The 12,406-nt window shown below is 43.2% G+C and overlaps 1 protein-coding gene across 1 annotated transcript in view; it reads right to left on the reverse strand.

Moving 5' to 3' along the window:
• tmem117 (transmembrane protein 117) overlaps positions 1–12,406 on the reverse strand; it is a 47,075-nt gene that overhangs the window by 31,806 nt on the left and 2,863 nt on the right. The gene's annotated exons all lie outside the window — the stretch shown is intronic.

A 12,406-nucleotide genomic window follows, 5' to 3' on the forward strand; every position in this document is an offset into this window, starting at 1 on the left:
CTTCAACAGCAACACGTCTGGCTTTGTTAAAGGAGGCAAGTACAATCTGAACCTGAAACACTTTCAACCTGAAACGTCTTAACGTGCTTTAGGGCCAAACTGCAGGAATATTTTGTCTATTTAACTGTCTGATAATTTCTGATAGAATAATTGAACTAATAAACTTTTAGTTATTCTAATTTCCTGACATTTCTTTTGTGTAAATAGTCTTTACTGTCTATATTATATAGTACAATTATACTTTCTGAAATTTTATTTGCACTGTTGCTCTATGATAAAAAAAAATGTTTGAATTGCACATTAAACTCCCTCGTCAAAAAAAGAGGACATAAAGACATTTTCTCCCTTTCAGTGATAGGTAGACATGATCTGGGCTGCAATGTGGAAATTGTTAAGATTTGCTCACACGAACAAAATGAATGTATTATATCTGATTAAGTGCAAACAGAGGCCGACGGAGCGGAGGCAATAAATCAACAGTCCCCAGGTTTCATTGTTCACTGCAGACAGTCTTGCATTCACTTCTTGACGCGCTGGTGACGCTCAGAGACTCTGGAGACGGATGCTGTAAATACAGAGGGCCCTGGGAGAGACACGGTGAACACATCTTACTTTAAGTACTCTGTGAGAGCATGGCTTACCGGCAGAGTCAATAAAACACAGGACAGCCCGCATCATTCTGGAAGCTGTTAAACTCTTGAAATATAAAACCTGATGACAATGAGGATGCCACACAACACAGAACATCCAGAGCTTAAATTCTAGAAAGAAGATGGTGTAAAAACCTGATTTACGCACCTTGCTTACAGAAAATTTAGCATGTATTGTTTTAGTTTTACAACCTTACATGACGAGCTTTTGCTCAAAGGATAAGCGAGAGCATCATTTATGTGTAAGAAGCCAATCACACCGAATAGTATCCTTAATGATCTAACATAACTGACTCATAAACAGTCATTTTCTTTATGTGTTTTGATGTGTTTCTTACTCGACCGGACAATGACTTTGGTGCCAGAAGGTTTCAACTTTAAAGAGAAGCATTCATAAGTCCATTGTCTGTACAGTTAGGGTATGTTTAAAGTTAAGCAACCCAAACACTTGATTTAAGTCAGGAAAGATGGAGGTTATGGTTTAATAAAAATGCAAACATTAATTGTAGGTATTTGACGGGATGCAAACTCCAGTCTCCTGCATAAAAGCCAAACACGCTACACCCCCATCCACCACCCTGACGTCTCCACCCTTATTTTCCACCTCTCTACGTGCTGGTACAGAACTCTGGACATGAGAATAAGAACAATACAATTGCAAAACTGACTCTACCTCCTGTCTTTAAATCCCAGAGGTGCTTCTGGAGTTCCTGAACCAGTCAACAGTTTTCTGCAGCCAGTTCAGAAACGGCACGTGGTATTGCTACATCCTGCTGGTTCTCTTCACTTTTGCCCTTCCTGTCGGGCTCCTGGGAAACATCGGAGCACTAATCAACTACACCTGCTTCAGGAAAACCTGGAGCACCAGCAACGTTTTCTTGTTGAACCTGGCTCTATGCGACTCAGCCTGGATCCTCATGCTCCCCTTCAACCTCTATTTTACCTTCCAGAAGCCCTACCTCAAAGACATAGAGGTCTTTTGCAAGTTCAAGAAGATTTCTTTCAACCTCAGCGTGTATGGCAGCATCTACTTCCTCACTCTAATCAGCTTTGATCGCTATGTTGGGACAGTGCACCCGATCAGCTCTCTCCGCTGGTGGGATGTGGGTAAAGCCAAGCTGTGCTCAGTCTGCACATGGGTCTTGCTGGTCTTGATCTCCATTCCTGACTTATTTGTAACTTTTGCTCTTGAGCGACCACAAAACGTCACAGTGTGCATGGACCACATCCACGGCCCGTTTATCTATGTCAGGATGACCACCATTATTAGAACAACAGTCGGCTTCCTGTTGCCATTTTGCAGCATGCTGGTGTTTTACATCATGACAGTTCGTGTTTTGAGGCGTCTACCAGGGGGCAGAAGGCACAGAGGAGCCCAGGCGGGAGGGAAGCCTCTGCGACTCATCACTGCCGCCATACTCATCTTTGTGGTTTCCTTCATGCCGTACCACATCATGATCATCACCCTGGTGCTCATGAGGATCCATAATCAGGTCACGCCATCCAACACCAACGTCCTCTATGCCTCCTATGAGTTCTTTGAGGCCATCTGCAGTGTGAGTAGCTGCCTGGACCCAGTGCTGTATATTATGGCTAGTGAGCAGTTCCAGAGGAAGCTGCTGGCCTTGAAAAGAGACCGATACAGGAGGCTGTGCTGCAGAGCCAGCAGGAGGGTTGGGGTAATGGGGTGAATTCAATGCATGGCTTTCTTTGCTAGTAGCCTTAAATTGTCTTGGCTGCACCGCCGTCACACACGTGGCCATGGCAGATGTTAATGGTACAGTTATCTTCAAGTATGCTGGTAAATTGCACGACTGTGGAGCTGGAGTAGGCGGAGAAAGCTGTGGCTGATAAACCGCTATCAGTGTAAAATCAAGGTTCGACCATGTCGTGGCATGTGTTGCATTACAAACAGATTTCTTCTGTAATAAAACGTTTTGTTGCCAAACAGCTCTGTAAATCAGCAGAGGTCCCATCATCATTTGTGCTTTACATCTTCCACTTCTGATTCACAGAAACTGTCACAAGACATTAATACTAGCAGGGCTGTAGCTAACGACTATATTCACTATCAATTTTTCTGCTGATTACTTTCTTGACAATGGTTTTGTTCATACAATGTGAGAAACAATGGCTGGGACAATTTCCTAGAATCTGAGCTGACATATTCAAATAGCTTATTCTGTCCAGCCAACAGGCCAAAGGAGTTCAATCTATAAATATACAAAACAGAGGAAAACATCAGATCCTCACATTTCAGGATTTGATGCAATTTTGTCCTAATGAATGACGATGATCAGATCGGCAAAATATTTGCATTAATTTCATGTTGATCGATTAATCGACTGATTATTTCAACTATTCTTACACGTATAATTTGTGTTCCAGAAAAGGTTGCTAAATGTGCTGACTTGCTGAATCACATAGAGACGGGTGACAAAGTAAAGGGAAAATCTGAATAAATGGGTGCAGAATCTTAACGAACGCAGACGGTTCCACACGGGGAACGAGGGGTCAGCGAAAGGTCTGATCAGTATGAGAATAAAGCTTGCTGTCATCAGATCTGAACCGGATTGAACACCTATGGGAGATTTTGAACCTAGGTGTTAGGACAGTGCTCCATCATCAAAACCAAATGAGGGAATATTTTTAGGGAGAACAGAATTCATCTCTTAAGTAGAGTTACAGAGACTCGTAGAATCTCAGCCAAGAAGGACTGAAGCTGTTCTTGCAGCTCATTTACTAACACACCAATGATACAGACTCACAGAATCCAGTGAGGTCGCACCTGAACGCACCAGGTCCAGCTGGAGGTGACATAGTGCAAGTTGGTCTGAATGCTTTTCCATGCTTTTAAAAACATTTTAGGTGGAAAGCGGGCAATGCAGTATCAGACTCTTGATTCAGATGTAGTCAGCACAGCCTGCTTTAATGGTTCGATCTGATTTTCATGAGCCAGGTGTGTCGGGCTGGATGGAGACATTTGCATATAGTGGAGGACGAGTCATGATTATACAAATTCAGATCCAGCGAACATGAACCGTGCAGCCGGATCTCCTGCTCTCCACACAAAATAAAGAGGATCCTTTGACTTGGCCTCCACGCTGCATGTCTGCGCCTTATTTTCCATCAGTCTGTCATCCATCTGTACACACAGTACAGATCACCTGCGCACCTGCTTCATAACAAAAAAGCACAGGTGAAAGAGTATGCTATGTCATTGCAGTCTTATCAAAACAAACCGGCAGAAACACCCATCAACCCTTCCTCTTCAAACACAGACTGAGGTGCAGTGACGTGGTCTCCGCACGTGGAAAATGTGATCGAAATGAACAATGAAAGGAGCAAACACCAAGCCTTGAAAAACCAAAACACAGCTCATGCTTGGTAAGCGATACCATCATCTCCATATTGATTCTTCAACTATGAATAATGCAGCCTTTCAGTCTCAATCACTGCCCTTTGGATTTTAGTCATCATTTAACTACAAGGGCAGCTCCACTCTTTCTGAGGATGTACTTTAATCTATTTTAGGCTTCAGTACGCAGCTCTATTGTATCATGTTTTCATTTGGAGCATCAGAACAACAATCCTGCCCTCCCTCAGGATCCTAACGAACGCTATCCCTCAAACACAAACCCAGAGAGGGGAGAGGCTCAGCAGCAGCACATACGCGCTAGCATCCCCATTCATCATGCGTTTGCAGGGCCGCAGCACCACACGTGGATCTGGGGAATAGCCGTGACTACAGCCCCTAGTGTCCCCAGAGCTGGACTCCTCTGTAACCAAGTGTCTGGATAATAAATCAGAGGTGGGAAGTGACAACAGAACTCCCTCCACAGGGGGACACAGAGCTGGCTCCTGGGCCACTGTACCAATGTACTAGCTGTTCCAGTAAGCCTGTTAGATCATTTCATTTTATTTATGGCTTGGCTCCGGATCAAAGGAGTCATACATTTCAGGTAAATAAGCAATTTCCTTTTGGCTGGTTTTCTTTGTTTGCTAACTCTTGTCATTATTGGTGTGCCTTTGTGTCCCCGTCTGCTGTGCAGACACATTTTATAAACCTGGTTTTTTGGCCTTTATTGCAAGCACATGAACAGGAAGCACATTAATAATGTTATTTATTGTTATATTTCATTTTGTGCTTCAGTATAATGATTTTTCTTGAACTGGGGCCTACACAAAATAAAAAAATGCACTTCAACATCAGTCGAGATTTTGGGGGCAGCGTAACGCGCTGTAAACATAACAATGACTGTTGATAAGGTGAATGTGTTCGCAAACATTTACTCATCCAGCAGACAAGGAGCAAAGACAGCGTGGACCAGATCCTGGGGAAATGATCTGTGGCTGCGTTCCAAATCAAATACCTTTTCTTTTTGTACTGCAGCTGCTCTCACAGATTACGTACTGCTGCATGTATGCATACAATTGGGACGTACTAGTTAGTCACAACACTGCGCGTTGAACTTTGACCCTGTTGCTCATACATCCATCATAGTCTGCAGCACAAAAGTTGAAAGAAAAAAGAAGCACACGATTTGGGACAACTGCCAAGACTTAAGATAAGATAAGATAAGATAAGATAAGATAAGATAAGATAAGATAAGATAAGATAAGATTTTGTTGATCCCATGCTGGGGAAATTCTCTTGTTACAACAGCAGAGGTAGAAAATACAGATATACGTAGAAGGCTACGTACATTAAATACAAAAGAGTATAAAACATATATCCTGCTTTTGAATGAAACAGCATTAGACAACAAACTCCTGGAGTGTCTGCTATATAGTTTGGATTCCCAGACAACAATACAAGCACACATGAATGCACACTGTACTGAAATGCATCAAAGGCATCAACATCCAAGAGATTCACGCAGTAAGACGGAGGTATAAACTCAGGCTGCAGCAATGCAATCACACGTCATTTCCCGAGGAAGGAGAAAGCCTCTGAGACTGGTCTGAACTGAGAGAGAGGTTAAAACATACAGCTCGACAGGGCAGCGTGAGGCTGGCAAAGGCTGATAATTATGCTGAGTCCTGCAGATCAGACGTAGTAGTCAGGTCACTTGTGGATTCCTCTGTGATACACTGAACAGATGCCAGCGTCAAAAGTATTCAGACAAATTAAGATAAATGAATCCACAATGATAATAATCAATAGGCACTGCCATCCTAATTTAAAAAAATATCTAAATTATAGTTTTTTTAATGACGTGAATGATCGAAACATCTAAAACATAGACATATACACTTGCAACTAATCATTATTTTAATTACTAATCATCGATGGCACTTGATTTAACCATTTAGTCTAGAAAATGTCAGACAATGATTAAACATACACCTCACAGTTTCCTCGAGCCCAAGGTGACATCTGTGAAGTGTGTATTCTGCCTGCCAATCACTCCCAAACTGGAACGCATTCAATTCACAGCAATATCCAGCAGAAACGGAGAAGCTGCGACGAGCAAATGTTTGTCATTTTCACCTGGTAAAAGACTTAAAAGATTAGAAAATCATCATAACTGCCGTTGAATCAAAAGACTAATTACTCTAGTAAGAATAAATGCAGGGACGTTAATTCACTGTCGACAGCAACACACACTCTCAGGCACACACACGGGCAATAAAACACCCAGTAGTGACACACACACACACACACACACACACACACACACACACACACACACACACACACACACACACACACACACACACACACACACACACTCTCTCTTTGACCTGCAGCCATAGAGCGAGCGGCGTACGTAAGCCATCTCAGCCTTTGCGTGGCGCAGTAATAACACATGACAGAACCCAGATGGCATCCTGCAGGCTGCAATCATCAAGATCAGGGAAAGGGGACGAGAGGCACTCCCGACAACAGAGCAGACAATGACATGTCTCACCCTAACACACACACACACACACACACACACACACACACACACACACACACACACACACACACACACACACACACACACACACACACACACACACACACACACACACACACACACACACACACACACACACACGCACACACAAAGCTCAGCAGGATATCCGATAAAAAAACAGCTCTGTGATCTACAGAAGCATGTTTTCACATTTCTTTTACATTTCTTGTGCTGCTGCTCGCACCATTCTGGAGCCTCAAATACATCATCCGAGTGGAGCTGAGCGGTCAGTGATTGAATGTAAGAGTCAGGAAGAACATGCAAAGTAGGTCCTAATCCGGTTAGGACGGCACGCCACATGACTCAAAATTACCCTTCATTTTACCTTTTAGAAGTCGCAAAGCCTTGGAGAGAGATAGGTGAATATATTATGCTAATCAGGGACTGAGGCAGCATGCGAGAGAAATGAGAAGTAGTTTCATTTTTCCCATTATGGAGATGGGCCGTGAGATAACCGTGACATAATGCTTTAGTGCTGTGGTGCCGCATCGCTGCAGAAAGAAAAGCTAGTGGTGTGTGAGGCATTTGTTATTAATATTGCATAAGCTGACACCAAAATCTGTCATATTTAGACAACCTGGATGATCAATTCAGTGCTAAAAGCTTAAAGATTCATCATTTTGGCCACAGTGACAGATTGCTGTTGACTGAAAGGCAAAAATACCAAACTAATGTCGAAAGTGAACCTGTCAAACAATTTGTTTTTAGAAGGAATAGTTTGACATTTGGGGAAAATTTGCTTTCTTCTTGTGCAGGCATCTGACGTGCAGGAGACACAGGTAAGCTAGTTAGCTTAGCTTAGCACAAAGCCTGGATGCAATGGAAACAGCTGGCCTGGCTCTGTGCACAGGTAACAAAATGAGCCTCCAGCACTCTTTGTCTAATCTGTGCAAAAAACAAAATGAGAAAAAAGACAATCTGTGGTTTTGGGTTTCGTGCTGGACTGTTTTTGGCCGGCCGCAGTGACTATGAGACATTTTCTCTTTACACTTGTGTGAAGTAAACAAAGGTCTGAGGGGTGTTAATTAAAGAGCTTTTCAGCAGTCTTTCATTGGTGCCAGGCTGGCTGTTTCCTAATTGTTCCAGTCTTCAGAAATGCCATCTCATGGCAGGAGCTTATCTTTCAGATCTCACAGCAGCGAGATATGAAAGTAATATCAATCTTTTCATGTAACTCTCGGCAAGAAAGCAAACAAGCGTATTTGTTAAATTCTTCCTTTAAGGTGCTTAACAGGTTAGGTGTCAGTTTAAATGTCAGCGGATCTGCACATCATTTGCCCTGTAGCACTCCTGTTTTGGCGTTCTTGTAGATTTTCTCTGCCTTTGTGAATTCTACCAAACATAAAGGTTCATCTTGTTGTTGTCAGTCGAGGTTTAAGCAACCTTCGCTGCCACTTCCCCTGGACTGCGGAACAGACTGACATCTGCCAGCTTTAATCAGCAGCTTTCTCAAAACCTATCTCTAAATCCATCTCTATGTGTGTGTGTGTGTGTGTGTGTGTGTGTGTGTGTGTGGTCTTTGTGTGTGTGTGAGTGAGCGAGCTCGTGTTTTCACTGGTGAATGACTGACTTGTCTTACAGCCTCACTTTCAGTCAAATTAAGCCTCATGGCTGAGGGTCTACTTATCTTTATTTTGTGAGAAGTCAAAAGCCTTTAAAGGCAAAAACAAAAAAGGACATTTTATATGATTTCCACCTGGAATCTAATAGTGTTTCCATTGTGCTTCCATCGAGAGTGAAATAGATTTTTGGTCCTTTGGAAGTGAAAAATCGCTGCAACCTACAGCAAAGTCCTTCACAATGATCGACCCAGAGGAGGCTCTGTCTAAAAACATAAAAAGGTGGCTTAATCTAATCCATGGCCGAATGCAAACAAACCACACTCAAACTGAAATAGACAGCTCACAAACCCTGTGTGACCTAAGATTTAATACAAATGCATAATGACAGCCAGTCTCCCTCTGAATGACCAGAAGTCATTGGCTACCGCCCACTCCATTAGAGAGCACACATAGCCTTGAGTGGCTGAATGGGACAGCATAGGTTGTTCCTTGAACCCCAAATGTAGTCTTAAATCACATAATCTGTCACAAGCTATTCATCATCGAGTTTTGTTTTTTTGCTCAAACAAACCGAGAACAATACTGTGCACCTCTGCCTACTCTGAGCAGCAACGTGACTGAAAAGCTGAACATAAGGCCTGCAAAGACACTGTTATGCGACAACTGGATTAATATTTGTGTGGGTTTCTGGGGGATAAATATTGCGGCAAATACCGGGAAAAAAAGAAACACTAAATCGCCACAGGGAGGAGGAGGTATAATTCGCAATAAAATGTTTTTCTAGGCCGTCATAAATGATGAATGGTGCAGGCGATGTGTCAGCCTTCAAAAACGATGTCTGTTTCCAGGTTTGTGACAAACCGATTCCAAGTTATGCTGCACGAGCTTCAGAATGTCTGCAGAAGGCATCAGAAAACACTTTCTCAAAGTGTGACTGCAGACAACGCTTCAAACAATCACTGATTATTTCCAAAATGCTTTTTCTGATGCTCAAACCTTTGCATGGACTACTGTTTCTATCCAGAAGTGTTCCCACTGCCCGCCTACGGAGCAGAGAGCACAAGAGATAGCAGATAGAGATTTGCAGGGCTTTGGTAGAAACATCATGATGTGCAGTAGGTGGGCCATGTGGGCCTGTGTGACAGATCTATAATAGATGATAGATTTGTTTTTTACAGTGGGCCTGGCTCTAGAGTACAGCTCTTATGCTCTACCTGGGTTGTGATTACATAACTGCTTCACTGAAACGCTTTGCAGGACACATCTCGCCTCTCCAGCTCTCGACACCAGCATCTCCTCTTCATCTGCCCTTTCTTACATGCTGCACTCCCGAAGTACAAACACACACACACACACACACACACACACACACACACACACACACACACACACACACACACACACACACACACACACACAAGCCATCTGTTCGGAGGCTTGTTGAGGTGCATTAGTTGTACCTGGCTGCAGGATGAGCTGCGCTCTTTCTGCCCTCTGTACCCTGGAGCCAGTGGAAGTGTACAGACCCTGATTCAGATTCGCTGGGCCTCAGTGTAAAAACAGAGTTCGTGTGATGAAGCACCTACTTTACTATTATGAGTCATGCCAATGATAAAATGCTGGTGGAGGAATACACTGAGGTTCTACGGCTTGCATGGCTCTGAGTTTAAAAAAGGTCAGTTCACCTGTCATGCAGATAGTTGTGGTTGTATTTTTCAAGGTTTTGAGTTATTGGCGTCTGATATCTCTGCACCAGAAACAGTGTCTGAGTAACTCTGCAGAATCCACAGACTTCACTGTGAAAGGTTTTCTTCTGAGCTACTTTCTACTGGAGAAATAGTCCCTATGAAGACTGTTAGCACCGTGTTCTGTGGTCTATCCAGAGTGACGTGGCCTTTGTTCCTCGCTGCACAATCTTAAAATGTAGAATTTTTTTTTTCAGTGCTGCGAGCACTGTGAAGAAAATTCAATTCACCTCTGCTGTAGTGGAGAGGAGGCAGAATCAGATATCTTAAGGAACAGTCTGACATTTTGGAAAAGGCGCTTAATCACCACCTTGCCGAGAGTTAGATGAGAAGAGCGATATTACTCTTATGTTTGTAAGATAAGTACGAAACTCGAGCCAGCAGGCACTTATCTTATTTTAGCATAATCTAACGTAATCTTAGCTTCAAGTCTGCTCGTCCTGTTGTCACCATGAGGTTAATAGTCAACCGGAGGAGACTCCAGGAGGTTGCTCCATCTAAACCCCCAAAACATCAAAACTCATTGTTTTTACGTTGTTTAGGTCCAGATTAACAATTTAGAAGTGCTGGCAGGCGGCAGCCAGGCCAGCTTTCCCCCTGCCTCCAGTCCTTATGCAAGCTAAATTAACCACACTCCGATTCTCACTTCATATTTAATGGACATTTATGAGAGTTATGGCGATTTTCTCATCTAACTCTGAGCAAGAAAGAGTATTTCCCAAAATATTAACCCAACCAAAATCATCCGCATGGATACATAAAACAGATCTTAGGTTTATTTTTGTGAGTTGAGTAAACAAACCTGTATAGTTTATATTTACTGATATCAACTTGAATTCAATATGACATTAGTTTATGTGGGCCAGCTGCATATTTTGCACATTAAAAAAATGATGTATAGTATTTCAGACCTATTTTTTCTTAAACATATCAAATGAACTTCTCTATCTCAGTCTCAGAAATCTCTCAGGACCCTGCCTGTACAGTATCAGGTAACCTCATGTGGGGTCCAAAGGAAGTGAAACAGTCATAGATCCTAAGTCAGGAAACACTACATTCAATTAAACGAGTGCAACTTGAGAAGACTGAGCAGCTGATCTGATCTGATCCACTGACTGTCCACCGTGTACAGAAAACCGCAGTCCTCAAAGCCATTTTCTATTTCCCCTCTTGAGGACTCTGTATTTGCAGAAAGTATCATGTCATCATGCACTCTTAGCTTTCTATTTATGCCCAGAGAAGATGATCACTCAGAGTACTACCCGCCTCTCTGTCCTCCAATTATAGACATTAATGGTTCATCTCAAGAAGATAAGCCAGGGTGGCCAATAATATCCGGGCCTAAGTGAGTTGTGACATGAGTAGGAAATGAAATGTGTGAGCTGAAGAGGAAGCACTGCGAACCGCCGCGCAGCTCAAACAAATGAAAGGCTGATGAGGTTGGAGTCGCGGCCCTACGAGCGGAGGGTGAAATGGAAAGACTCAAACTGGGTGACAAAAGAGAGGAGGCTGCGAGGAGAGGTGAGAGAGATGGCAAGTGGGTGAAAAAGAAGAGGAAATGCATCAAAGAGGTGTGAGAGGCAAAGGAAATGAGCTGCATGAGCGCAGACTTTAAAATATGTAGCAGTCAGGTGATGTTGTGTCGCAGATCTTCTCAACCAGCCAGAGCAGGAGCAGCACATATGCAATCAAACTATTAATTAGCGTGCTTGCTCACTGGCTTGACTTACTGGGACACTTAAATGGAACGAAGCTGTCGTTGATGTTCTGCACTCTTCTTGCTGTTACAGGTCCTGACAGGCCACCGTCACTGCAGACTGACTCGTTACAGCAGATGGAATTAATATCATTAATGATGGCTCTGTTCCATTCAAGCGTCCCTGCAAGCCAGACCAGTGAGCGAGCTTGCACAATGCTGAGTCCCTGAAACTGACACGTCTAAATGGAGTGCAGCTTTTATTAAAGGCAAACTCCAACAATTTTACACATCAAAGTCTGTTCACAGGCCAGGGGCACTTCTACATATGTGATAAAAGCTGGGGAAAGTGTTTTGTGGCTGCAGAGGAAGCAGCGCAAAATCTGGAAAACCTCCTCTCTGCTTGAGGCTATCAGCTAGAGGCTACATTAGCCTTAACGACCCACACCCACGTCTCCAGCTGCACCGGTGGCAGTCCAGATGCATTGTGGGTAATGTACATGCCAGGTTTTGAGTAGGAAAAAAATGCAGATGAAACAGCGGCATCTGTGGTTCTGCTGCATCAATACTGATCCTTTTGTTTTAAAAGTCCATCGTGAGTGTGACGATGTTACAGAAACGCAACGCTAAATCAGCGCAGTTCTCTAAACTTTACCTGCTGTGACATGTCAATACGTCAGCTGTGGAAGAAGATCTGCTGGGTGATTGTGAGTCCTTGTGTGGAATATCATGATGTATTCACACTCCTATGTCTAAGCTTCCTGCTTTAAACAATATGCAGCCTGCA

This window comes from Chaetodon trifascialis, chromosome 10 (assembly GCF_039877785.1).
Source record: "Chaetodon trifascialis isolate fChaTrf1 chromosome 10, fChaTrf1.hap1, whole genome shotgun sequence".
Classification (NCBI taxonomy): Eukaryota; Metazoa; Chordata; class Actinopteri; order Chaetodontiformes; family Chaetodontidae; genus Chaetodon; species Chaetodon trifascialis.